The 27,584-nt window shown below is 45.9% G+C and overlaps 2 protein-coding genes and 2 long non-coding RNA genes across 13 annotated transcripts in view; 2 read left to right on the plus strand and 2 right to left on the minus strand.

The window, feature by feature from the left end:
• The window catches only part of LOC105464188 (uncharacterized), a 26,048-nt gene extending 18,910 nt beyond the window's left edge, over positions 1-7,138 (plus strand). For 2 of the 4 annotated variants that reach the window (XM_011711853.3, XM_011711847.3), the window contains one exon: positions 6,507-7,138. The gene's annotated coding sequence lies outside the window, so the exon portion shown is untranslated. Of the gene's footprint in view, positions 1-1,017; positions 1,183-6,506 lie in introns of all 4 variants that reach the window. The other 2 variants (XM_071080230.1, XM_071080231.1) reach the window with 2 other exon arrangements.
• Positions 1-14,416, minus strand: part of LOC139358694 (uncharacterized) — a 15,968-nt gene extending 1,552 nt beyond the window's left edge. The window contains exon 1 of one of the 3 annotated variants that reach the window (XR_011613974.1): positions 14,402-14,416. This is a non-coding gene — a long non-coding RNA (uncharacterized lncRNA). Of the gene's footprint in view, positions 1-10,623; positions 10,639-13,848; positions 13,864-14,401 lie in introns of those variants that run through there. The other 2 variants (XR_011613975.1, XR_011613976.1) reach the window with 2 other exon arrangements.
• LOC112429437 (fructosamine-3-kinase-like) overlaps positions 1-27,584 on the minus strand; it is a 598,793-nt gene that overhangs the window by 536,348 nt on the left and 34,861 nt on the right. The window lies entirely within an intron of this gene.
• LOC105464189 (uncharacterized) lies at positions 14,492-27,569 on the plus strand. Of its 2 annotated transcripts, XR_976699.3 has the most exons (5): positions 14,492-14,645; positions 18,099-18,260; positions 23,006-23,228; positions 26,299-26,505; positions 27,555-27,569. It is a non-coding gene; the product is annotated as an uncharacterized lncRNA (long non-coding RNA). The 2 variants fall into 2 exon arrangements; XR_976700.3 differs by lacking the exon at positions 26,299-26,505 and having other exon boundaries at positions 14,494-14,645.

The raw sequence follows: 27,584 nt of genomic DNA on the forward strand, positions 1-27,584 counted from the left end.
GTTTTCAGTATCTACTTAACTGCTCATTGACTCTTACTGTAGATGAGGAGGTGGCAAGCAGCCCCTGCCCTCCCCACGTTGTAGGCCCAAGGTAACCAGCAATTGGCTGGATATAACGGAAGAGGGGTGCATTCGGAGGTATCTGTATTAATGGGACCCGCATGATATGGGTGACAGCTATTAGGGTGAGAAAAAACCTGGGAGCATAATGAAATATGTAAATATTCAAACATTGTTGAAATCTCCATGGTACTTTAATAGTTGAAGTCATTCTTGTGGTCATCACTGCCTTTCCCAAACATAACAAGCTACTTAATGTCACACGGACCCATGCCATGAGGAATGACGATCAGTTTGTAAAATGCCAGTAAAACCATTGCCTGTATCAGCCACAATATTTCATCCATACATTTCAATGTCCATGTGTAAGTATAGTTCAAATGTCAGAAATTTATTATCATCTAGTAGAATATGCATAGTGTATCAATGAGCAATAATTATCATACTGTTTCTATTAACAGTTATTTGATGAAAAACGCAGACTCCCATTCTTGGAGTTTTCTGAGTTTGCACACATTAGCGTGACAGCCCCATGTCCACCTGACGTGTGCCCGCAGGAGGCCAGGAACAGAGGCTTTTCCTATTAGCTAAGGTTTCTAAATGTATTACATATTCATGGTTAGAAATAACTCTAAATATCATAAAAGGTTAGCAAGGAAGTTTCCCTTCCACTCTGAACTTCCAAACACCAAGTCAACATTTTTGTTTGCATGTCATCCCTACAATCTACATGCAAATAGAAACATGCGCCTGGCATGCATGCTGATGCGTGATCGTGTTTTTACAAAGTCCTCTGCACCTCTGCATATGCCACTGGGCAATGCACCTTAGTTATCATTCCACATTTCAACTGTAAATCCATTGTATTGTTTCAGATCTATGAAATACTGCATCCTATGACTCTTCCCAAAATTACTTAAGCACTGCCCTCTGGGTATCCATTTGTTCTGTTTCCAGTCTTGCTCTTATGACCAATGCTGTAGTGAACAGCACTGTGTTGAGTGAAGTGGTGAACGTGGCATCTTTGTCTTGTTCCAGTCCTCAGGGAGAATGCTTTCGACTTGCCCCATTCAGGATAATGTTGGCTGTGGGTTTGTCATAGATGGCTTTTATTACCTTAAGGTATGTCTCTTCTGTGCTGATTTTACTGAAGGGTTTTAATCATGAAGAAATGCTAGATTTTGTCAAGTACTTTTTCTGCATTTATTCAGATTATCATATGATTTATGTTTTTATTTTTATGTGATGTATCACACTGATTGACTTGCATATGTTAAACCATCCCTGCATCCCTGGTATGAAACCCACTTGATCATGGTGGATTATCTTTTTGATATGCTGTTGGATTCAGTTAGCTTGCATGTAGCATTTCTTATTATTCCAATCTGTGGAATGTATTGGTTTAAATAATGAAAACATATTTTCACTGCTTAGCACTTTGTTTCTTTAACAGCCTTCCCAAAAGAGCAGCATAAAAGCAGGAGCCCCACTAGTCTCCCCTTAACCTGGAATCCCCCCTTCTCCACAGCTCGCTGATTGGGCAGGATAGACTGAGCACCCAGGCCTCAAGATAAGGACACACTCCGTCACCTAGAGGTGCAGTGCCTGGGAAGGCCAACCGTGGAGGGGCGCTGCCAGCTTTACAGTGATAGAGGTGTTCGGAGGGACTGACCACCAATTCATAAGGCTGTGCTTTGTTGGTGACGTCAAGGATTGTTTTGCAGATTGTTGGGGAGGGACAATCCCAAGGCCTCACCTGGCCCTGGTCCTGGCTTTGCACAAAGGCAATAAGAGAGGAATGCTGGTTAGGGCTGACCTGTTGCTGTGCTGGGGAGGAAGGTGCTGGGCTGAAATTCAGGAGACTGAGGATGCAGCAGTCCCATAGGAGGTGCATGACCTTCAGCATACGGTTTCTTAATTGATGATAAATGGAAATGATAAATCATTGACTATTTTTTCTATCATTGGATATTTACTCTGTACTGCTGGTGCTGTTCCTGTCTTTATGGAGAAGATGATCAATCAGTGTGTGCTGCACTGAGTGGAAGGAAGGAGAACTGCAACAAAAATTAAGAGAGGATGAGGGACGGGAGGGCCTTTCATCCAGGTGCTCGCAGAGTCCTCCTGAGGAGGAAAGCCCCGTGGCTCCCTGGGGAAGGAACCGTGAGGGCTGCGTGACTCCCACAGTGAAGTGTGTGGTATGTCTGAGGACACCCAGGCTGGTCTGTGAGGAGCCAGTGGCAGAGTGAGAAGCAGCAAGGCCAGGAGGGTGACTGGAGGCCAGGCTCTGGGTCATTCTCCATGTGATGGAAACAGATGGAGCCCAGTGGGCTGGGAGGTACAGGACGTGGTGGCTGATGACAGAACAATGTGGAGAGAAGTGCCAGGTGTCAAATCCTTACTTCGTTCTGGGCATTGTGCTAAAACTTCCCGTGGCTCATCCCATTTAGGGACTGAAAGTTGCAGAGGTTTAGGAAATTCGCCTACAATACTGGAGCCCCCATCTCCTGCCCCAGTGCTGCCCCCTTCTCACCCAGCCACCACCTGTGTCGGGAACACACAGAAGTGGTAACCTTTTATGGACAGGGAAGTAAATTCTGTTTTTGTTATTCACAAAAAAAAACATTGGCTCCTGTGGGTTGGGAAGGTGAAATACCAGAAGTATTTCATCTGGTTATTTCTACCAACGTGAATTCTGTAGTATTGAAATGCATAGGTTAGCATTTTGGGCCAATTTACCCAGCATTCTGGGGTAAAGGCTTTTATTTAATAATTAATTTATTTATTTTTGAGACGGAGTTTCACTCTCGTTGCCCAGGCTGGAGTGCAACAGTTACTATCTTGACTCACTGCAACCTCAGCCTCCCAGGTTCAAGCGATTCACCTGCCTCAGTCTCCCAAGTAGCTGTGATTATAGGCTCATGCCAACATGCCTGGCTAATTTTTTGTATTTTTAGTAGAAATGAGTTTCACCATGTTGGTCAGGCTGGTCTCGAACTCCTGACCTCAGATGGTCCTCCCACCTTGGTCTACCAAAGTGCTGAGATTATGGGCATGGGCCATACAAATATGGCAATACAAAATACAAAAATGGCAATCTCTTTTATCACACAAATAACTTCTTTTTAATAGTGATTTTTTCTAATTGATGAATTACGTACTTTTCATTTACTAATTAATTGCTTACATTTGAAGTGTTTTACAAATTAATATTTAATTGCATAGATGAAGATTACTAGTCATAGACATTTTACTAAGCAATACTCATTAAGCACAGCATGGATTCATGTGATGTCAAGGGGCTATTTTATTTGGTGAAAGGAAAAAGCACAAGAACGAATGCAAGAGCTGGACCAGTGGAGACACCGACAGTGATCTGTCTAAGATCTAAATCACTCTGTTGTCTTCCCGGCCTCCTGATCATCATCATCACTGTCGTCAGCATTGCTGGGTCCTTTTAGCACAGATTTCTCAAAATGGGCAACTCCGTAACACTTGAAAGCTTATGAATTAATAGAATTTGTAAGAGTGCAATTTGGGGGAGTACCTATCGATTTTAAAATTCTAATAACCTGGTAATTTCATCCCATGTCTAGAGTCTTTTATGTAAAATATTTCCACAATTAGGATAAATATGTGCATGGGGATTGTCTATGTTGCAGTGTTTTAATGGAATAGAAAATTGGTAAAACCAAATTTCCATCACAAAGGAAATAGTAATACACTGAATAATAATACAGCGAATATTATACTGGCTTTAAACATCAAAAAAGAGCTCAACTTCTGACTTCCGATGATGGTGTTGAAGTAGGTCACAGCTGGTCGACATTTGATTTTCGTGTGGGAACCCTGGAAGTCTGCCTTAGTGATTTTACATGTGGCTAAATTTAGCTAATGAAAAGCTATTGGAAGTATGGAAAAATGGAACTTTAAAACAGTACTTCGTCAACAACCAAGTGGACCTGTTTCACGTAGAGCCCACGCATTCATCTGCCTGCCCATCACTCTGTCTGTCCACATGGGCATCATTTGTTAGTGGAACTGAGTGCCCACTGTCGAGCTGACAAGCCCATAACCTCCCTGTTCCTAGTCACACATTAATTCTTCAACAAATTCCTTTTGATTGTGATTAAGCTTAGCCTCTATTTCCAATTGCTTCCCCAAACGTACTTCTCACTGTTCTCCCATCACACCCTTCAGCCCATCCATGCGGGTTTCCTTTGCTTTTCCCACCTTACACCAAACTCCCTATTTTCACTCCCACTTTTACCTCCTCTCCAAGACAAAACAAAACTAGCATTTTAAAACTTAGTTGTAATCTTTGTTCCTTCATGAAAATTTCTCCAACAGCCACTCTTACGGCTCTGTGTGTTCCGCATATTTTAAAATATTGGGTATAAGGTTGAGCACGTCAGGATATGCTGTTTCGGGCTGCACACCGTTTTGTTTGTATTGATTCTTCCTATTGGAGGCGTGGTCATTGCCTTCTCCTCCTCTGGGGAGTTTATGCCAGTGCTCTTGAATAAGTTTGACAATTTTTCTTTTTATACTTAATTTTTTTTTGTTTAGTATTAAGATAACAGTATTCTCATCAAATTAATTGAAAGTAGCCCCCTTCATTAATTTCATGGAAATCTTTCAATCAGATTAGAATGACAACTCCATTGTAATTTTGGATTTAGCCAATAATACTATTAGGGCTCTGTGTGTGAGAGAGAGCAGGAGAGAGAAAAAGAGCAAGGGAGAGAGAGAAAGAGACAAAGACCAATATTTCTTTTTTTTTTTTTTTTTTTTTTTTTTGAGACAGAGTCTCTGTCGCCCAGGCTGGAGTGCAGTGGTGCGATCTCTACCCACTGCAAGCTCCGCCTCCCGGGTTCACGCCATTCTCCTGCCCTCCTGCCTCAGTCTCCCGTGTAGCTGGGACTACAGGCGCCCACCACCACGCCCGGCTAATTTTTGTATTTTTAGTAGAGACGGGGTTTCACCATGTTAGCTAGGATGGTCTCGATCTCCTGACCTCGTGATCCGCCCGTCTCGGCCTCCCAAAGTGCTGGGATTACAGGCATGAGCCACTGTGCCTGGCCAAAGACCAATATTTCTTAACTACTGATTAAATTTACATAGAGTCTGCTGAACTATTTAGGATTTTTATTTCTTCATGAGTTCATTTTAGAAAATTGTACTTTCTAGGATCTTATCTATTTTGTACACATTTTTAAATATATTGGCATAATATCCATATTCATATATATTTGTATACATAACGAATACATATGTAGATTTGAATACATATATATGTGTTCATAATATCCACTGATTGTTCTGTAATCTCTGCTACTTCTGTGGTTATGTCTTCCTATGAATTTCTGATGAATTTTGATGATTTCCCTTTTTTCTTGATAAATCTCACTAATGACTTTTGTATTAGACTTTTCTCCAAAACAACTGTTAGCTTTCTTACTTCTCCCTAATATTGTCCTTATTTTCTATTTCATCACTTTCTCTTCTTATCTGTTATCCTTCCATTACATTATCTGCGTTTATTCTGATGTTACTTTTTTCTAACTTGAGTTGTATGCTTAATTAACTTTCGGCCTTTCTGAGTTTCCAATGTAAATAACTAAGCTTATAGATTGCTCTCACATAATGCTCTTTGCTGTATCTCACAATTTTCAGTTTGCACACATTTTTATTCATAAGTATTATCTAATTGCATTATGATTTTTATTGACATTCAAGTTTAGAAGTATGCTCTGCATTTTCTAGTGTTGCAACCAATCAATGGTCTTGTGCGCGAGTCTTTCAGTTTTTGCCAGTCTCCTTTAGGAGAGATTTTGAGGTGTTGGATTGAAGTATTACTGCTTTGCAACTTTGCTAAATGTTGCCAGATTCCCCTCCATAGGTGCCTAATGGGGCTTTCTTAGCAAGAATGTGTGCACAGCCGCGCTGGGACATAGTTACATGTGAAAGTTATTGTCTCTAAAGTGGTTATTAAGGTGATTTTTAAAATTTTTTCAATAAGATTAAAAGCCATTTGGTTTTTTTCATTTATATTGTTTGTTCATGTCTCCAACATGCTTACATGTGATTGCTGCCAGTCTTCTTCCCTACATTTAGAGACTTGTTACATTTTAAGTTTATTAAAACTTTTGTGATATGCCTGGTCGTATTTTTTTTCCTGTTTACCATGTATCTTTTGTACTTTTTAAATTGAACTTCACCTCACACTGAGGTTTTCTAGTTTTATGTAATAAAACATTGTAATTTCATTGTGTTCTCAGGCGCTACCACTTTCAAGGCTGCTGTTGACTTTCTACAGGAACATGTGCTGCATTGATGAGCAGCAGCCAGTGTCTCCCATGTTTTGTAATAATTGTTCTTTGTTTGTTTCAGATAACCCTGAGAAATATATTGGCTGTCTCCACAGGCTTATGATTTCTTTTCAGGTTTGAAAAATGCGCCCAGCTGAGCAACACGGGACTGACACATTGAGGGAGCAGCTGCAGGACACACCCAAGAAGCCTCCTGGAGGACTCGGGGGGCATTTACGGCTGGAGGCTTCATCTATGGCTGGAGGCTTCATCTATGGCTGGAGGCTTCATCTATGGCTGGCGTTTTCATCTATGGCTGCGGGCTTTATCCATGGGCTGGAGACTTTATCCACTACTGGGGGCTTCATCTATGTCTGGGGGCTTCATCTATGGCTGGCAGTTCATGTATGGCTGGGGGTTCATCTATGGCTGGAGGCTTCATCTATGGCTGCGGGCTTTATCCATGGGCTGGAGACTTTATCCACTACTGGGGGCTTCATCTATGGCTGGGGGTTCATCTATAGCTGGAGACTTCATCTATGGCTGGCGGCTTCATCTATGGCTGCGGGCTTTATCCATGGACTGTGGGCTTCATTCACGGCTGGGGGCTTTATCTATGGGCTGGAGACTTTATCCACCACTGGGGGCTTCATCTATGGCTGGGGGCTTCCTCCACGGGCTGGGGGGCCTCATCCATGGCTGGTTTGCCCGATCTCTTTCTGAGCCACAGAAACAGATTATTAAACAGATAATTTTATTGAGTTCCACTTTTATAGTTTTTTAAATACTTTTTGTTTCAAAAGTTTTGTTGATAATTGTATGAAATAACTAAACCTGAATTACCCCTTTTAATTATTTCCTTGTGTCAATATAGAAAGAGTGGATTTAAGGAAACACTGAGATGCCCGTCTGTGTTTGTGAACAGGCGTGTTGGGTCTAAAGCCTTTATCTGGTAGCTTTCCAGAAGATCGCCCCGCCTTACACTTGCTTTCTGCGGGTTCCAGAGGCTTCCATTTGAAAGGAGCCTGTCTCCCTACTCTGCCTCACCCTACACCAGCTCACCTGCAATCCACTGACTTTGTAAACACTTTCTTCCACCTTCACCTCATTGAATTCAGAACTTTGGAAAATAAAAATTCTAAAAACGTGGGAGTGGATATGATCTGGAAATACCTGCTGTAATATTTTTAACGGAATCTACTGGAAACTATTAGTTTATGTTTTAAATAAAACCATCCCTTAGCATTAGAATATCAAGCCATTCATTTTCTAGCAGAACTTTTAGATATAATTCAAATACCATAAATTTCACCCCCATACAGTGTACAATTCAGTGGTTTCTAATTATTCACAGAGGTCTGCAAAAATTACAATTGAATTTTAGATAATATTTGTTGACATCCTTACATGCATACAGATGTAGATATATGTAATTCTAACATCTTGAATATTATCATATTTAACATTGTACTATAATAATATCTGTGTCTTTATATTGCTGTTTTATTTTGTTATTCTGATGACGATCTCCAGGTACCCTTATGCAGGTTTAAAATACACCTTTTTACAACTCAAGAAATTAAATTGTTTCTAGTAAATCACATAAGAAACACATATGCTATTGTTATAAAAATGCAAATATTGCTTAGGTCTGTATAATGAACTGTATCACCGCCAGCGCCCAGCCCACTCAGTCATCCACATCCACTTACACACAGACATGCCCATGTTTTTACATAACATAATCCTGCTTTGTGTGTTGTTCCCTGACTGGCTTTTCCACATAAAATAGAATTTGGTGATCATTGCTTATCTGTACATATAGGTCTCTCTCATTCTTATTTATAGTTGCATCATTATTCAACAGGGTATTTTACCATAATTTGGTCATTTTTCACTGTGGAATTTTTGTGTTGGATTCAGTTATTTGTTATCATTACCTACACTATCCTGGGCATACCTGTATATTCATCTTTTTGTACCTTAGTTAAGTGAGTTTTTTCTTTTATGATTGATTTCTAAAAAACTGCTGAGGCAAAGTAAGAATATTGAATATTTTGATAATTAAAAATCTGTTTCAAAAAAATGTAATGATCTTATACTCCCATCATCAGTAAACGAGAGTTCCTATTTCCACACACCCTTGATTAATTACAGAGGAAATGACCAATGCTAATCTTGGCCAATTTTGTAAGAAATATTTCCACTTTTAATTTGGATCTCTCCACTTATTGGAGAGATTGTGCATTTTTGTGTATGTTTATCGGCCATTTGTATTTCTCTCTGATAATTTCATAATGATATGTTTTACAATTCATGTAATGATATTTTTCATATATTCTGTAAATTTATTTCATATAATTAGCAAGTTTCTTAAGGTCTGTATCATAACTTTTGTTTGTATTTGTCTTGAAGAAACTTTCATTTTTACATAGTCAAACTGTTCAATATTTTCCCTATCATGTCTGGATTTTGTGACTTGTTTTTAACAATATGTCCTTTTAGGGCTTTATTGATTTGTTTAAAGAACGTACTCAACTCCTACATTATTTAGTAATTTACTTTCTCCCATTACAGTACATGGACATCACTAATTCCAACTAATGTAGATCAAATGTATCATTTGAATTTCTGTGTAGTAATGCTCATTATAGGTATGTTCTGATTTCTTTAACTCTTCCCTATAAGATGGATATTAAGGTTGTTTTTAAAAATTCCCACCACTAATGACTTTTCAATAATCATCAATATACATGGATTCCACTGATGTTTTTATTTCTTCTTTTCTGTAGTATAGGATTCTCAAAGTGGTATAACTGACCTATAATACATTTTAATTATAATTTTAATTATACTGGCAGATTACTTTCCAAAAAATTGATCAATTAACACTCTTATCAACTACATAAGTCTCTATGTAGGCTAAATAACACTATAATTTTTTAAAAATAAAAATCCTAATTTGGTGAAAAATCCCACAGGTGCTTTAATCAATTTTTTTCTATTTCAATGAGTTGCCTATTTATAGCCTGTGTGTGTGTGTGTGTGTGTGTGTTTCTATTTGGCAGTTTATGGTTGGAAATACTCTTAAAAAAGGAAATCTAAACACAAAATTAAAAATAATATTTGATTAGTAAGAAATTTCTGCATATCCAAAAATTGCTAAAAATATTAAAATTGTAGTCAAAATAGCTCATGAAGCAAAGCAAACAAAAATACTAAACAAAAGAAACAGGCCAGGTGCAGTGGTTCATGCCTGTAATCCCAGCATTTTGGGAGGCTAAGGCAGGCGTATATCACCTGAGGTAAGGAGTTCAAGACCAGCCTGGCCAACATGGTGAAATCCCATCTCTACTAAAAATACACAAAAAGTAGCTGGGCATGGTGGCAGGTGTCTGTAATCTCAGCTACTCAGGAGGCTCAGGCAGGAGAATCGCTTGAACTCAGGAGGCAGAGGTTGCAGTGAGCTGAGATCACACCAGTGCACACCAGCCTGCGTGACAGAGGCAGACTGTCTCAGAAAGAAAAGAAACAATAACAAACTCCCACAGGATTTCCAAGGAGTAAATACAAAAAAAAGACAACTTTGATTTTCAAATTTTATGTGGATGGAGAAGACTTCGTAAGAAAAATAGCAAGTTGGAAAGAACAGACGGGCTTTCCTGAATGGGCTGTAGCTCTTGTAAACCAGCATATTCCTTGCAGGGACCTGAGTGAAATAAGCTCACCAGCCACTCCAAGAGACTGCATCATTGGATGAAGGAAGTTTGATTTGTTCCTGGTTTACATGGAACAACTCATAAAACCATTAGGGTGATTTATCATTTGTTTTTAATTTTTTATAGTTGTTAAGTTTTAAGAATTTCCATTTGATTTCTAATTTATTGAGACTCTTAAAATTACAAGCAAATGTTGAATTTTTATCAAATGGTTTTTTGTATCTTAAAAAATCACAGGACTACTGTATGAAAATCATGAAAAATTTTCCCTGCCTTATCCCAAATGCAAAAATGATTTGACTCACACTTTTCATATAAAATGAAAAAGTATATTCTAGAAAAATATGAAATAGCATCTTTATATCCTAAATGACACATATATGAGATATATATATATATATTTATATAGTGTGTGAGTGTGTGTGCGTAGTTTTAGGACACAAAAATACTAATCTTGAGGAAAAAAACATTGATCTACATAGATATTGAAACTAGCTGGCATAGCAAAAGTCCCCTTTAAGAAAATGACTTACAAAGCACAGAATGACAGAAAATGCTCACAGCGTGTACATGTGAAGAATGTGTAATGTTGGTCCCGGCTGTCAACACTGCCAATGTTGCTGCCATCCTCACTGTAGACAACTGTGGCTTTTGTTCAGAACTCTTGGATGCTGAGGGTGGCTGAGCTGACCCTGCCTGGGCCACAGACCCTAAACAGGACAGAGGGGAGGGACTGTGGGTCAGAATCACAGGCCACTGAGGAGAGGGGGTGTATGGAGCAGAGCCACGTGTGGATCCCCCATCCCCAGGTGAGGTCCCCCCTCTCCTGTGCAGTGAGTGAGGAGGGTCAGGACAGGAGCCCAGGGTATGGTTCAGATGTTCAGATGTGACTCTGCTTCCTGATGCTCTGCTGTGGAGCCTGGGCTCCCTGAACCCTCCTTGTATCTCCCAAAACTTCATGGGGGTAGAGCCACTGCTTTCAAATAAGACATTGCTACCCGTTTGCTCCTTGGCCTTTCTGCCCTGGGTTCTCACAGCTGACCCAGTGGGTGGGAGGTGTATCCTGGCAGGTCAGCATTGCCACCCAACCTACCCAGTGGGCACCCTGATGGCCGAACTCCCATGGAGGCTCTGAGTCATTTCCCAACTGGAAGGGACCATCTCAGGAGTGTCCGCCATTGTCCCCCCCAGTCCTCAGACTCCAAAGCCATCCTGCCTCTCTGACACACCTGAGCATCTCAGGTGGAGGCCTCTGACTGTCCTGATCCTCCTCTTTTTTTTGCGGGGGGGGTCGGAATCTTGCTCTGTCACCCAGGCTGGAGTGCAGTGGTAGGATCTTGGCTCACTTTAAGCTCCGCCTCCCCAGTTCAGGCCATTCTCCTGCCTCAGCCTCCTGAGTAACTGGGACTACAGGCGCGCACCACCACACCCGGCTAATTTTTTTGTATTTTTAGTAGAGACAGGGTTTCATCGTGTTAGCCAGGATGGTCTCGATCTCCTGACCTCGTTATCCGCCCATCTCGGCCTCCCAAAGTGCTGGGATTACAGGCGTGAGCCACCGCGCCCGGCCCTGATCCTCCTTTCTAAAACTGCTCACGATGTTAGAGAGGGAACAGGGCTGCAGGGAATCCTAAACAAAGAGGGTGTTTAGGATTTTCAGCCTCTGGCTGAAGAGGGTGCAGCCGCTTGCCCTTTAGCGATGCCAGCAGAGCGCGTGTGGCATTTTCTGTTGGTGTTTCCTGGGACCCAGACGCACGGAGTTTACTCACACTTATTAACCCTCTCATCCTCAGCCGCCTAAAGGCCTCTCTTGTGTATTTTTTTCTTTATAACCATTTCAGATCATGTTTCCCTCCATCTCTCTGAGTCATCAACTCGAGTAAATAATGTGGTTTCACTCTGACTTCCAAATCATCTCTACAGATACTTAAAGAATTCATAGTCTGTTTGCATTTTTTAAGTAAATAATTTTTCCTCTTTAGGCCTCATCTGGTTTTTTATTTTTTGTCAGGCTTAAGCATTTAATTGTATCCGTGTGTGCATATGAACCCCTTCCATTACTTCCAACAGGTCAGCATTGTTTAAACCACACTTCAGTTATAAACCTTGGTGCTGAGCAGCTGGGTTGCTGCGGATACAATGTTACCAGTGAGGACTTCCTCCTATGTATTTCCCTCCATCTCTGAGCGAGAGTGGACTTGCTGCGTGGGGGGTGCACACTTAATGTTCTATGTGCTGAGGGACTTCCCTCCCGATGGCTGACCCTGTTAATATCCCAGTTGTTAGTGAGCGCTTCTGACGCTCCACAGCCTAACTGAAAATTTGTTTTTATTTTTTAAAATTGCAACAGTTGTCAGCTCAACACTCACTGGTGTCACGCCTCACTCAGAAGTAACTGCACGATTCTAGGGCATCCACAGGAACCTACAGGTTTTGCCTGCCCCTGCCCCTGGCTGGCTGATCTCCAAACCCTCTCCCTAGCTCCATACACCCCCCTCTCCCCAGTGGCCTGTGATTCTGACCCACAGTCCCTCCCTGCTCTGTCCCGTTTAGGGTCTGTGGCCCAGGCAGGGCCAGCTCAGCCACCCTCAGCATCCGAGGGTTCTGAACAAAAGCCACAGTTGTCTGCAGTGAGGACAGCAGCAACACTGGCAGTGTTGACAACCAGGGCCAACATTGCACATTCGGTGCTTTGTAAGGCATTTTCTTAAAGGGGACTTTTGCTATGCCAACTAGTTTCAATATTTATGTAGACCAAGGTTTTTTCCTCAAGATTAGTATTTTTGTGTCCTAAAACAACTATGCACACACACACTCACTATATACATGTATATGTTATTTAGGATATAAAGATGTTATTTTATATTTTTCTAGAATCTTTATACCTTTCTTCTTATATGAAGAGTATAATTCAAATCATTTTTGCATTTGGGATAAGGCAGGGACCAATTTTCATTATTTTCATACAGTAGTCCTGTGATACTGGAGTGCAGTGGCAAAATCTCAGCTCACTGCAACTTCCGCCTCCTGGGTTCAAACGATTCTCCTGCCTCAGCCTCCTGAGTAGCTGGGACTATACATGCTTGCCAACACGCCTGGCTAAATTTTGTATTTTTTTTTAGCAGAGATGGGTTTCACCATGTTGGCCAGGCTGGTCTCAAAACTCCTGATCCCGGGTGATCCGCCTTCCTTGGCCTCCCAAGGTACTGCGATTACAGGTGTGAGCCACAACACCCAGCCTCTATCTCGTATTTTAAATAGAAATAACTTCAATTTTTTGTGTACAGGAACATGTACTGCTCTCTTTTAACTGGGAAAATCATGATAGCAAATTGTGTAAAAGACATGTCACAAAATGTGAATTAAAAGCCAAACTCTTCTGAATACTGTTGCCAAAATCCAACACAATACACTAGCAATCTTGATTCCCAGGTTTTTTGGGATACATGTGCAGAATGTGTGGGTTTGTTGCATAGGTATACATGTGCCATGGCAGTTTGCTGCACCTATCAACCCGTCATCTAGGTTTTCAGCCCCGCATGCATTAGGTATTTGTCCTAATGCTCTCCCTCTCCTTGCACGCAACCACGACAGGCTCTGGTGTGTGATGTTCCCCTCCCTGTGTCCATGTGTTCTCATTTTTCAATTCCCACTTATGAGTGAGAACATGAGGTGTTTGATTTTCTCTTCCTGGGTTAGTTTGCTGAGGATGATGGCTCCCAGCTTCATCCATGTTCCTGCAAAGGATACAAACTCACCATTTTTTATGGCTGCACAGTATTCCATAGTGTATGTGCCACATTTTGGTTTTTTAAAGGAAAGACTGGGGTTTTTGATGTGGATATAAATGCGGTGGGATGAGGACAGGACCCCTACTGTTTAGGGTGCTGCTGGGGAGAGTGGCAAGAAGGGACAGGGCCATCAGGTTGGTGAAATGAACATTTGGAGAAACAAGGGAGGAGGGCTTGGGTGGTCCTCAGGGACAGTCCTGGGGTGGGGTCTCCAGGCTGTAGCTCTGGAGGGGTCCCTCTAAGAGGAGAAAGGACTTGACTCTGTGCCTTGTCCCTGCAGGGCCCAGGGATGAAATAGGAGTCTGAAGACACTGCTCTTTGGTTTGGAAGAAATGAACAGGGATCTGTCCACTCTGTGCTGGCGCAGCCACTGCCCGTCCTCAGCCAGGCCTTAGTCCAGCTGCCCAGACAGTGGCTCAGATCAATACTGAGTGAGGCAGGAAGCTTTATAAACTAAGTCCATTAAGCCGCCACTCCAGGCCAGGTGCCACTTATCAGTTAAAGGGCATTAACTGCTCACCCAGGTTTGGTCAACTGGAGGGAAGCTAAGTGGTCACGTGACAGTTTGGAATGTTGCTGTCTAATACCGTTGGGTGTTGGGTATTAGAAAGTATAATGCCGTTAGGTGTCAGTTGGCTGCAGGGATCCATTGCAGACAACTGATCACTGGGAACATGTAGGCCATGGCATCTGACTGTGAGCCTGCTAGGAAAGGATCGCCCTGTTTTGAATCACCCTCGTCCATCAAAGGGGCTTCATTTGAGGTAAACCACATCCTATTTTGGGTCTGGGATGGAAAGGAAGAGACAGAGGCCAGGTCATGTGTCCAAGCTCGTTTCCAGGCTCAGGCACCTATTCCAGGGCACTGGCCCTCCCTGAAACCTTGGGTCAGGACGTCTTGAGACAGTCAGGGCAGTTCACATTTTGGGGGTTCCAGAGCACGATCTGGAGGTCTCAAGGGTAAAGACATCTCCGGCCCCAAGGCCTCAGGAGCATCACGCACCAGTGCGGTGACTGGGAAGTTGCATGCCCCCTTAAAGAGAATGCCTTCAACTGTAAAGTGCAGGCCACAGCTCCTGCGCTGCCTGCCCATAGGGCTGACGTGGGGCTCACGGGAGACGATAGCACGTATTGTCCATGAGCTGTAAAGCCTCCCACACAGGCAAATGAAGAAAAGCCAGCCTCCATCCTCCCCTGCCCTGGAGCATCCACGTACCCTCTCTGGTCACCCGCTAGCAAGTGTGTAGTTTTTCTCTCAGGCATTTAATATTAGATGGAGAGATCATGGAGCATTGAAAAATCAGCCAGTTTTTCTAAAGCTTTAACTCTGTTCAATGATGTTCCGCCTCATCATGCTAACAAGTCGACCCTAGTAAAGTGTTTAGACAGCAGTGCAGAGAACCGGAGGCTGCGGGGGTTGCAGGACCATCTTGGGTCCATGTTGCTCTAAATGGGATTGAGCCCAGGCCCTCGGGCCCCAGCCCCCATGTTCACTCTGCTCAGCTGCCTTTCTGGACCATCTCATCTACATAAAGGCATTTTCCACACAACCTTTCTCTTAGGTGTTTTTAGTGCACATGGAAACCCAAGATCTTCCTGAAGCCCAGTGTTGGCTCAGAGGCTCTGTCGGGGAGTCAGTGAACAGTGGGATCAACCACTTGGGCTCTGCATAAATTATGGTCCATTTTCTCTGGTCTTCTGCCAACAACATGTCAGCAGCTCTCTTTACTGTGAGTGCATTTCCCAGGGTCTTAGCTGATGAATTTGAGGAGAAAAACATTTTCCTCTTTCAAGAATCTATACAGCCTGAGTCCAGCAGCAAGTCAAGAAAGGGTCCCTGACCAAGCACAGGCGCACCTGCAGATGGTGAGCTGCCGGCACTGTGGGTACTCAACGCTTACGCTGATTCAAGAATAATGGTTGCAGGTTTGTTCTAAAGTTGCATATTTAAAATAAATCAATAAAAATGCTGGCCAGGGGCGGTGGCTCATACCTGTAATCCCAGCACTTTGGGAGGCTGAGGCGGGAGGATCACGAGGTCAGGAGATCGAGACCATCCTGGCTAACACCGTGAAACCCCATCTCTACTAAAAATATAAAAAAATTAGCCGGGTGTGGTGGTGGACGCCTGTAGTCCCAGCTACTTGGGAGGCTGAGGCAGGAGGATGGTGTGATCATGGGAGGCGAAGGTTGCAGTGAGCCAAGATCACACCACTGCACTGCACTCCAGCCTGGGCGACAGAGCGAGACTCTGCCTCAAAAAAAAAAAAAAAAAGAAAAGAAAAGAATGCTGAGCCATATTGTTATTCATGTAAGAAAATTTTAATTTACTATTCAATCAGTAGTGCTTCAACCACATAAAGATACATTCACGGCTCAGTTTTGGTTCACATTTAATAGCAAAACGCATCTGAAGCTCATGTTTAGACATTAACTGATTGTTAAACATTCGCTGAAATCTGCCCCTAAAATAGGGTTGCCAAATGACTCTTTAATAGACATTATTATTTGGATAAGTGTTACATTAGTAAAAATATAGAGCAGATACTGAAGTTAGCAGGTGCCCTGCCCATTTCCTCCACTTCCGCCATCATTGACATATTAGTATGGTGCGTTTTTTATGGTTAATGAACATATAAATTTATACATTATTAACTACATCCCTTTTTGTTTTTTGTTGTTGCTGTTTGTTTTTGAGACAAAGTCTCACTCTCACCCAGGCTGAAGCGCAGTGGCATGATCTCGGCTCACTGCAAGCTCCGCCTCCCGGGTTCACACCATTCTCCTGCCTCAGCCTCCCAAAGTCCTGGGATTACAGGCATGAGCCACCGCGCCCAGCCTATTAACTAAATTTCTTAATTGGCATCATGGATTAGTCTGTTGTGCCTTTTCAAGGTTTTTTTTTTTTTAATTTGCAATGTCTTTCTCCACCTTCCATGCACTCATGGGGAATCGTTCTGCTGCTGACAACCCCGTGCTTCACCTGTTACTCCTCCTCTCTTTTCCTGCTGAGTTCTTGCTTTTTTCTCTTTCTTTTTTTTTTTCTTTCTTTTTGAGACCAGTCTCACTCTGTTGCCCAGGCTGTAGTGCAGTGGCACGATCTCAGCTCACTGCAACCTCTGCCTCCCATGTCCAAGTGATTCTCATGCCTCAGCCTCCCAAGTAGCTGGGATTATGGGTTCCTGCCACCACATCTGGCTAACTTGTATTTTTAGTAGACACAGGGTTTCACCATGTTGGCCAGGCTGGTCTCAAACTCCTGACCTCAAGTGATCCACCCACCTTGGCCTCCCAAAGTGCTGGGATTACAGGCCTCACGTGAGTTACTGCACCCTGCTGGAAACAGCTGATTTTTTAAATTGTCTCTGGAGTTCGCCTTTTTACAAAATGACACATGGTTTGAATCAGAGTATGTAGCTTCTTCAATAGACATTAAAGATCATGCCATGTAGGTCCATGGTGCCAGCACCTTGCTTGTGAACGTCCCAGCCTCCAGAACTGTGAGAAGGAAAAATCTGCTGTTTAAACCACCTAGCCCATGGTATTGGGTTTTTTGTTGTTGTTTTTTTTGTTTTTTTGTTTTTTTCCTGGAGACAGGGTCTCGCTGTGTTGCCCAGGCTGGAACGCAGTGGTGAGATCTGAGTTCATTGCAGCCTTGACTTTCTGGGCTCAAGTGATCCTCCCATCTCAGCTGGAACCACAGGCACACACCACCATGCCAGGCTAATTTTCCTTCTATTTCTGTAGAGATGAGGGTCTCACTATGTTGTCTAGGCAGGTCTTGATCTCCTGGCCTCAAGCAATCCACCTGCCTCAGCCTTTCAAAGTGCTGGGATAAGAGGCAGGAGCCACCACACCCAGCTGGCATTGTTCTAGCAGCCTGCACTGACTCTGGCTGATGCTTGCAGAAGACACTGGTTGGAGAGGGCAGACAGGAGGTGCAACATCAGGCTTCAAGCTGTGTGAAAGGGGAAGTTTTGCCCAGCAGCAAGTTCTCTCTGGATTAAGGGTTTTATGACTGGCAGCCACAGTGAACTAGAGAGACGTGTCCTCCAGGGAAAGCCTGCACCTCCCCCAGGGTGTCGTCAGTGCTGGCTTCTGGGGACTTTGACCACTGCTTTCCATCTGGGATTCTGTGTTCACAGGGGAACAAAAAGCCTGAGAAACTCCACACGCGTGACTTGGTCTCCATGGTCTCTTCTCTCTTGTAATTGTAGGTGGCCTCAGGAAATCAGCCTGTAATCTGGGATCACTGACTTGCTGCTGAAAAATCCAGATGAAAAGAAAGGCAGGGTTTTCCTGCTGGCTTCAGTCTGGAGATCTGACTCCAGCTTCTGCTGGGCATGAGGCGGGCGTGGTGGAAGGAGCAGTTTTTGCAGGTAAAGAACCGTGGCCTCATTGTACAGTCCCTGGAGCAGCCATGTCCCTCTAGGTGGGTGGGTTTGTGTGCATGGGGCTCTGGGTGTCTGCGTGGGTGTCGTGTGGTGTGACTGTGAATGTGAGTTGGAGTGTGTGGGCGGGAGTGTGTCTCCTCGGGGGATGTGTCACACCTACAGAGCACAGGTGCCGCGTCAACATTCCCCAAGGGAACCCCACCACCACTGTGTGTTTTCCACACATTGACTGTGTTCATGGCTCACCACAGCCTTGCCCAGGGGTTCGCTTTCCAGCCGCATAAAATGAGGCACAGAGAATGACCCATGCTCCTGAGCTTCTCTGTGAAAGAGCTGCAGGGTGAGTGGTGGGGGGTCATGTGGAAGCTCAGCACGACTGGGTGGCATTCATCACTCAGCAGCGGGCTCACTGGTCACACTTCAGGGGTGATTCACCCCCATGCCTGTGCCTGGAAATACCTGGGCATGCGGAGTTCCAAGACACCACCCAGGTTAAAAGGCAGCCCCTGTGCTCACATAGCCCAGGCCGTCTCTTGGTCCATATATCACAGATTTTCACCCAGCCATTAGCCTAAAAAGCCCCAGTCATGGAAACAGAGTAGAAGGGTGGCATCAGAGAGTGAAAAAAATGAAGATGGTGAAAGGGCACAAAGTTTCAGTGATGCGATGAGTACGTTCTGGAGACCTGGCACACAGCATGGTGACCACAGTTCATAGTGATGAACTGCACGCTTGAGATCTGTGAGAACGTGCACCTCGAGTATCCTCACCACACACACAAATGGCAACAATGTGAAGCGATGGGTACATTCATTAGCTTGATGGTGTCATCATTTCACATTGTTTGCACATATCAAAACTTCATATTGTATACTTTATATATACACATTTTTAGATTTTTCAATTATGTCTCAATAAAGCCAGGAAAAGATCCTCAGAAATATTTAAATTCCGTGAGCTACCCATGAACACGGATGAATTAGAACCAGCAGGAGCCCTGGTGGTCAGTGAGGCCCATCAGCCTGGTTGAAGCTCCCTGGTGTGGCCGAGTTAGAGCAGCAGCTCCCGGCCCACACCTCCCTCTGGAAGGAGCCGCCCTTCCTGCCTGTGTGAGCAGGAGTGCCCCTGACCAAGGAGCACACACGTGGGATGGAAACGCAAGCCTGCGAGCAGAGCTATCGCATGGGAAACAGCGGGTATTTTTAAATGACCTGACATTGTATTTTCAAAATATCTTAACTGATTATCTTGAAGAAATAGGCTTAGTGAATAAATATAATACAATATTTTCTGGGGAATTAGACCCAGGACCCCAAAGTAAGATTGCTTTCCATCAATCACAAAACCTTATGTGACAAAGGAGAAATGCACTGGCGGCATATGCAGGTCCCTGGAGGCTGAGGTGGTCTAGGGAGACGTCAGGGAGATACTGGCAATTCAGTGGCAGTTCAATGTGGCGCAAGAGGTGAGGGGCGCACTTGTTGCATCACGGTGTAGAGTTGGGCACAGGGGAGACTGAGCATTTCCTTTTTTTTTTTTTTTTTGAGACAGAGTCTCTGTCACCCAGGCTGGAGTGCGGTGGTGACATCTCCGCTCACTACAAGCTCCGCCTCCCAGGTTCACACCTTTCTCTTGCCTCAGCCTCCCCAGTAGCTGGGACTGCAGATGCCTGCTACCATGCCCGGCTAATTTTTTGTATTTTTAGTAGAGACGGGGTTTCATCATGTTACCCAGGATGGTTTCGATCTCCTGACCTCATGATCCACCCACTTCAGCCTCCCAAAGTGGTGTGATTACAGGCTTGAGCCTCCACTCCTGGCCCATTTCCTGTTGATTTAGGAGTCTCTAGCTCCACACCTCAGGACTCTGAGCCTCATCCCAGTCCTGTTCCTCTTTTCCCAGCCTCTTCCACCCAGGAGGATGGCCCAGCAGCAGCTGAGCCCATGAGACAAACCTACCACGCCCATGCATGCCAGTGCTGCGTCCATCTCAAGCTAGGGCCCCGAGTCATCCAGAAGCAACACTGCCAATACACTGCCAGCCAGCCACTCTGTCCTCCTGGCCTGCTGAGAGGCTGCTGGAGGAAGAGTCCCACCTCACAGCAAGGAAAGATTGCTTGTTTTTGTCCAAAATAGACATGACGCTTGTTTCATTTCATTTCAAATTGGTTCATATATGAAAATCTGGCAATATACATTAATATGTGATACCTACCGTTTCCTGACAAGGCAGAGTCAATCATGAATGGCAGCCTCAGCTTATAAACAAACTGCCTGGGAGAGGGCCTGTCCTCAGCACCTGTACTTCTTTCTTCTGGGACTGAGAATTTTCCAACTGCCACCAAAATAGACTTGGGAGACCCATCCTCCAGGGAAAGCTCCTGCACGTCCTGCAGGTGTCCTCACACTCACTGCGGGGTTTTGACCCAAACACAATTTCCCATCTGTTTTTCTAAAGCAACCAAGAGAACAAAAGACCTTTTCCAACAGCACACAACAGCACATGAGCCTCAGTTTGCTGGTCTGTGATTATGATACAGAAGCGCTGGGAAGGGAAGAACATGGTCCCTTTAAATGATATGGAAAGGGGGAAGGAAAGTGCTGGGGAGAGGAGGGTGAGGTCCCTGGCTAGGGCTCCACCCCTACAGACCTAGGTGAGTACAGGCACTCCTGCCTTCGTGCCCAAATGTTGCATTTCCCAAGACCACCCTGGCCCACCACATCCCCATCCTGTGCCTATAAAAACCCGAGACCCTAACAGGCACACACACACAAGCGGCTGAATGTTGAGAAGAACAGATTGGGCAAAAGAAGACACAGAGGCAACTGAACGCTGAGAGAAGCATATTGGTGGAGGAACACACAGGGGGCTGGACGTCGAGAGGAACGCACTGTCAGGCACCAGCACGTGGGCAGGCCACCTACAGAAGCAGAATTATGTGGAGTTTGGCCAGGGTGGTTAGAGAAGAGCCCACCATTGGAGAAGAGTCAGGCTGCCAATGGCCCGACTCCAGGGGAAAACCACCTCCCTTCTGGCTCCCCGATCTGCTGAGAGCTACTTCCACTCAGTAAAAGCTTGCACTCACACTCCAAGCCCACGTGTGATCCAATTCTTCCGTACACCAAGGCAAGAGACCCCGGGATACAGAAAGCCCTCTGTCCTTGTGACAAGGTAGAGGATCTAACTGAGCTGTTTAACATAAGCTGCCTATAGACGTCAAACTAAAAGAGCAAACAGTACCACACGCCAACTGGGGCTTCAGCCGTAAACATCCACCCCTAGACACTGTCGTGGGGTCAGAGTCCCTCAACCTGCCCATCTCTATGCTCCCCTAGAGGTTTGAGCAGCTGCGCACTAAAGAGGCAAAACGCACCCCCATCGCACACCTTGCGAAGGGGACAAGGGAACCTTTCCGGTTTCAATTACAGATCATCCCAAGAGTGAGTGAAAATGGGGCATGTTCTGGAATCACTCACTTGCTGAGAAAAAGTCAAGGCGACGTGGAAAGTGGAACTTTCCTTTTGGCTTTAGTTGGAAAAGCCTCCTTGATTTTGGGTTCCTGTTGGGGGTGAGGATCAGGGAAGTGGTAACGGAAGTTGATTTTCCAGATAAAGAGTGATGGCCATGTTTCAGGGAGCAGCTGTACTCCCCTTCGGATGGTGGGAGGCTGGCATACGGGGCAGGTGCTGTGTGTGTGAATGTGTCCGCTGTTCTACGAATGTGCCTGTGTAGTAGTCCCTGGATTCATTTCCCCTCTAGCAGCATAGCCACTACTGTCAGTTTCCAAATGAAAAACTCCAATCTCCACGATTGCAAGTATATACGTATTAGGAGATATATTTAACATTTATCCAATTTTACACTTTATACGTGTGCAGTTCATGACACTCCAGGCTGTGGCACAGGGCCAGGGGAGATGAGGGTGGGCTCCTGGGGACAGCGAGGTGTTCCCTCCCCTCTGCTGCCGCTTCCCTAATTTTCCAACACAGGGTTTGCAGGGCCATGTTCTTCACTCTGCTTACAAGTGGCCCCCAGCTGTGAACCCCTCTAGGACCTGGATGTGACCCACTGTTTAGCCCCCACTAGGGCCTCACAGAATGACCAATACTTGTGCCTGTGCACAGGAAGTGCCTATTAGATGAAAGGTAACACTTGTCCATTGATAGCTGCTCTGCAAGGAAAAACCAGGGGAGGGGAGGTGATGTCTCCCGCATCTCTGGATCCCCAGTGCTATGCTCTCCAGGGTGGCACTCATTAGCCAGGGGTGTCTATTTAATTTTTTTTTAATGTAATATCTAGTCTTTCATCATACTAGGCACGTTTCCAGTGCCCAGTAGCCCTGCACCCAATGCAGAGAGAACATTTCCATCCACACAGAACAGTCTTGCAGCAACAGCTCTGACCTGCCACAATTTGTTTATTGGATCATGGACCTGAAGCCTGCCCATTGCGGTTGGAGCCCCACATTGATAAGGCTGGCGGTGAGAGCTGTAATGATCCGGAGGACAGGGGAGAGGCAGGTTGAAAGGGGGTCCTCTCTAGATGTGAAAGTTTGCAAATGTGAGCAGTGACTTGTTGAAGGCCTCTGACTCCAGAGAGCCCAGGTAAGTTCTGAGAAGGCAGAGGACGGAGCAGGGAGTTGCTGTGGGAGCCAGCGTGGCCTCTCCTGCAGCAGGGAGGCTGGGTGAGCTCCTCTGGGTAACACCTTTCTTGCTGGTTTGTGTCTCCAGAGTTTGGCCACAGGAGACATGATTCCAGCAGTGACAATGAAGACACTCCAGGCAGATGTGCACACTGGAGAGAGGGCGCCATGAAGAGGCTTCCCAGGGGCAACCCAGCCAGGCCTGCTGCTTCAGAGATAAAGAAGGAAGAGGGGGATGAAATCGGAAAAGAAGGAAATATGTGTAATATGTAAAATGTTAAGCGATTATGCCTGTGGCCTCTGAGTGTCAGGTTTGTCACCTTTTCTTGCTTTGCTTCTCAAACATCTTTCCCACATGACCTGCTCTTTTGTGCCTCTGCCACCACCAAATATCAAACACTAGGGTTTTGTCGGTTATCATCTCTTGAGAACTGAGCATAGAGAGGTTGGGCTGGGTTTGGTGCTGGCCTGCACTGCAGGATATTCATGGGCACAGCTCTCTCCCAGACACTAGAACCTGGGGACCCAGCTCTCCCAGTGCGCGTCAGGTGGGGGTTGGACGTGGACCTCTCCCATCTGCACTCCCAGGTCTCATAGCAGCAACTTGGTGTTTCTGTCCCCTCTGCTCACTTCTGGTTTAACAACACTCCTGCGGTTGTGGAACTTCAAGAATCAGCCTCAATGTGGAGCTGTTACAGCAAACTCAGCCCCTTCTATGATGACCTCTGGAGCTGGGCCGGCCCCTCCAAGTCCTGAAGTGGGTGGGGGGCTCGGCCTTCATCACTGCACACAACTTGGCCATGGAATGCAGGCTGTTTCTGGAAGAGCAATTGTGAGTGACCCCTAATCCAGCTGCAAGACCCATAAGTCATCTCAGATGACACTGGTTGACCAGTAACAGCATTTAGGAAAGCATGTTCAGACCTGAGGAGCCATCGTGATGGACACCGTCACTTCCACTAATGTCCACCTCTTGCACTGCCTAGACATGCTCATTTCATGGAGTAGTTTCTCCAGGAATCTCTTTGGCCTTTTTTCCCCAGAAAAAAAAAATTGTCAAGAGGTTATCAGTGGAAAGAGCCACAGGCCCTGCTGGTCTCCAGCTGTAACTGACGCTCACTGCCCTCCTCCCCCACTGCCCTTCAAGCTGCCCCTGCCAGACACTGAATGTGTGTCCACAAAGCCATGTGTGGACATCCTAACCCCCAGTGCGATGACCTCAGGAAGCACAGCCTCTGTGCAGAGATTAGGTCATAACGACTGAGCCCCGCCAAAGAGCCTCCTGTAGCTTCTCCCATGCCCACCCTGCAAGGACACAGCAGAAAGACAGCGGCCCATGAAGGAGGAAGCTGCCCTCATCCGGCATGGCCTCACCCACTATCTCCATGTTGGACTTCCCAGTGTAAGTAAATTTCTGTTGTGTGCGCGCCATCTAGTTTACGGAATTTTACAACAGCACCCTACATGGACCATCTGCGTCACTGTGGAGAGACTTGCTGTGCCACGGAGCACAGTAACACCTGGCCTCCTGCTTGGGCTGGGCTGCGTGACGAGAGGGCAGCCTTGTTGCCAAGCAGGGAGCCTAAAATCAGACAGGGACCCTGGGCCCCGGTTCCTGGTGTCACCTATGAGACCCTGGGCTGACAGATTAGATTGGGCTTCTGTTGGATGCAGTGGGCAGAGTGACTGGTGATGACAGTCCCAGCAGTCCAGCCACAGGGGAGTGTGACCAGCCCTCCAGGAGCTCTGGACAGTGACGCTTCCTGAGTTACCACAGCCTGGGAGGCCGCTCCTGAAAACAGATGTGAGACCAAAAGTTCAGGAGAGGAGACGGGGCAGGAAGGCTCAGTGTTGCCTGCCCTCCCCCAGCACAGAAGCTCCCCTGAGCTGTGCAGGCAGCCAAGACCATGAGCAGGAGAGGAGCCTGGCCATGGTATAGACGGCCCATCGCAGTGCTGTTCTAGACCTGCTCCCGCAGGGCCACCCCCAGCTCCCGGGGTCACACCAGGTCCCTGCAGGGTAGGAGCTTCCAGACAGAAGAGCTCCCCTCTAGAGGACTCACAGGACAGTCTCTGCTACTGAGTTGCTGCACATCAGCCACCACGAGCTCATGGTACCCGGGCCTGGAGCTTTCCCAGCTGTCCTGGCTCTGCAGAGCCCGGCCCGAAGTGCCTGCTGGGGTCCCAGGTGCTGTACCTGCTCCTGCAGGTCTCTCCTGTTCCCAGTGAGCACCACACAGGCCAGCGTGGAGGACTCAGGAAGACAAGCAGCAGCGACGCAAGCAGAACCATGAGGGACTGCCCAGGGAGAAGTGGGAAGGGAGCCACACGGCCCCTTGGCCAGAGAATCTGTGCAAACGTTTAATAAGCATATGATATGTATCGAGCAGTTTGAGTCTAAAATGGAAAATTAAGTTATCATGCTCTCTCATTACACAAACACAATGATGGCCCGGAGGGAGTCGAGCGGCAGGAAGAACTCTTGACAGGACACAGACAACTACACCTCTGAGATCTGCTGCCAGGAACACAACCGCTTTGCAAATGCGTGCTCACTCTTCCCCATGTAAGATATTACATTCTGCTGTTAGTGAACTGCCCGAGAGAAACAAAAATGTGTGTCTACACAATGACTTATAGAGGAAGGGACATTGCAGGATTGTTCATAATGGGTTAGGCTAGAAACAACCTAAGTGACTGCCAGTAGGTGAATAAATGAAAGTATGTCCACAAAATGGAGCCCTGCACAGCATCACAAGACACATGACCTGAGTGGATCGCAAAGCTGTTGTGCTGAGTGCTAGAAGGTCAGTACAACAGAGGACATGGTACATGTTCCTACCGAGATGAAATCCTACCCAAGAGAAATCTAATCTATAGTGACAGAAAGCAAATTCCTAGTGCTTGGGGCCAGGGTTGGTGAGACAGTCACTGAAATTTGGCATGAGAGATGTTTATGGGTGATAGTAACAGTCTGTATGTTCATTGTGGAGCTGTTGAAAGATTTCCCCCCCCCCCTCTCTCTCTACACACACACACACACACACACACACACACACACACACGCTCTCTCTCACATATATGTTTATCCATTTTTACATATTAGTCATTTCTCATAAGCTGTGCTCTTAATATGGACGCATGTGATTTTATATAAATCCTACCTCCATAACATTGATTTAAACATAGAATAGTACTACTGTGCTGAAGATGAAATTAAAATGCATCCTATTTTTTTCAAAAAACTGTATTTCTTGAACAGAGAATATTGATATTGATGGAAAATATGGTTAACAAGATGGAAAAACAGTGGAACAACGCCTCCTGTTTTGTGGTGCATGCAATCTAAGATATTTTTCTAAAATGCCTTTGACATTTGCAGTCATCAGTCCTGGGCTCTAGTCCTGCAGAGCGGACGTCCTGGACTTGCTGGCCAAGGAAGCCAAGAGGAACAGCCTCTTCTGACCTTCAGAGCCATCCTACCCATGGAATCACGAAATCCAGATGGAAGGAGCTGGAGTAGAGTGGAAGACTCAGGGTGGAAAGAAGATGTTTTATGGATCGCTGATGGAGTAGAAAGGAACTGGAGGTAAAACACGCCAGCCTGAGAGGATGCCAGAGTTTCCAGGACTGAGCAATGGGATGAGGCTTGTCTCTGGGGTGGGCACAGCTGTGACCCCTGCTCCTGTGTCTAGCCTGTGCAGGATGGAGAAACTGTCCATTCACCCACCCCAAGGCTAAAGAAATGATTTTCTATTACCCCAAGGGCAACTGCACCTACAAGTTTCCATCAAAGCAGCCCATGGTTGAATCATGGAAAGGTGGAGAAAAGGGGATGACATCTCAGGAATGTTAGGCCTTGTACCCTGGGTTGGGGTGGAAGAACTTCTCAGCAGAGGTGCAGCCTGGCTGGAGTGGGGGCAGCCCTGCCCTGACAGTGAGGGGAATTCAGGTCTTCCATTCCCATGGCCTTGAGCACCGTGTGATCGGCACTGAGGCTGCTGTCCCGGGTCAACGTCATCATCCACCTCCTGCACTTACTGCAGCCCAGAGAAGCTCTGGGAGGCTGAGCTGCTGACTGGGAGCCGAGGCCTGCCCTGGGATTCAGAGCAGGCTCATCCCAGCAGAGATGTTGAGGCATTTCCCGGGTGGCCCTGGAGCAGGACCCCAGTTAATCGGGATGTGGCGGGTGTTCTCTGCGGGTGGAGATTCTGCCTTCTGGAGGCTCAGCCCTGATGACCGCTGGGTCAGCACAGGCTGAGACCTGACCTCTGGAGGGATAGAGAAGCTGGAAACTGCAGAGTCCAGAATAATGTGTGCACGGAGAGGAAAGGGGTGTGTGGGGACAAGAGAAAGAAGAAGGGAGGAATGACCATGCCCCTGTGGCCTCTGGGAGTCGCTCCCTCCAAGGCAGGGTGTGAGTGGCCTCCATTCCTCCCAGCACCTCCCCACACCCAGGGGGCAGCTCTCCATGCAAATCCAGCCCTGGGCTGGTTCTCTGCGAGACCTGTCTTGGAGCAGTTTATGTTTTAGGTAGGGAGGAGGAATGCAGAGCAGATGAGCCAAGTGTTAACAATTCCACTTCCTCAGAGTGCCAGGCCACACAGTGACAGACACCATCCACTGTCTTCCCTGCAGGTCTGGGCTGGAGGCACAAGACCCACAGCT

Source organism: Macaca nemestrina, chromosome 15 (genome assembly GCF_043159975.1).
Source record: "Macaca nemestrina isolate mMacNem1 chromosome 15, mMacNem.hap1, whole genome shotgun sequence".
Classification (NCBI taxonomy): Eukaryota; Metazoa; Chordata; class Mammalia; order Primates; family Cercopithecidae; genus Macaca; species Macaca nemestrina.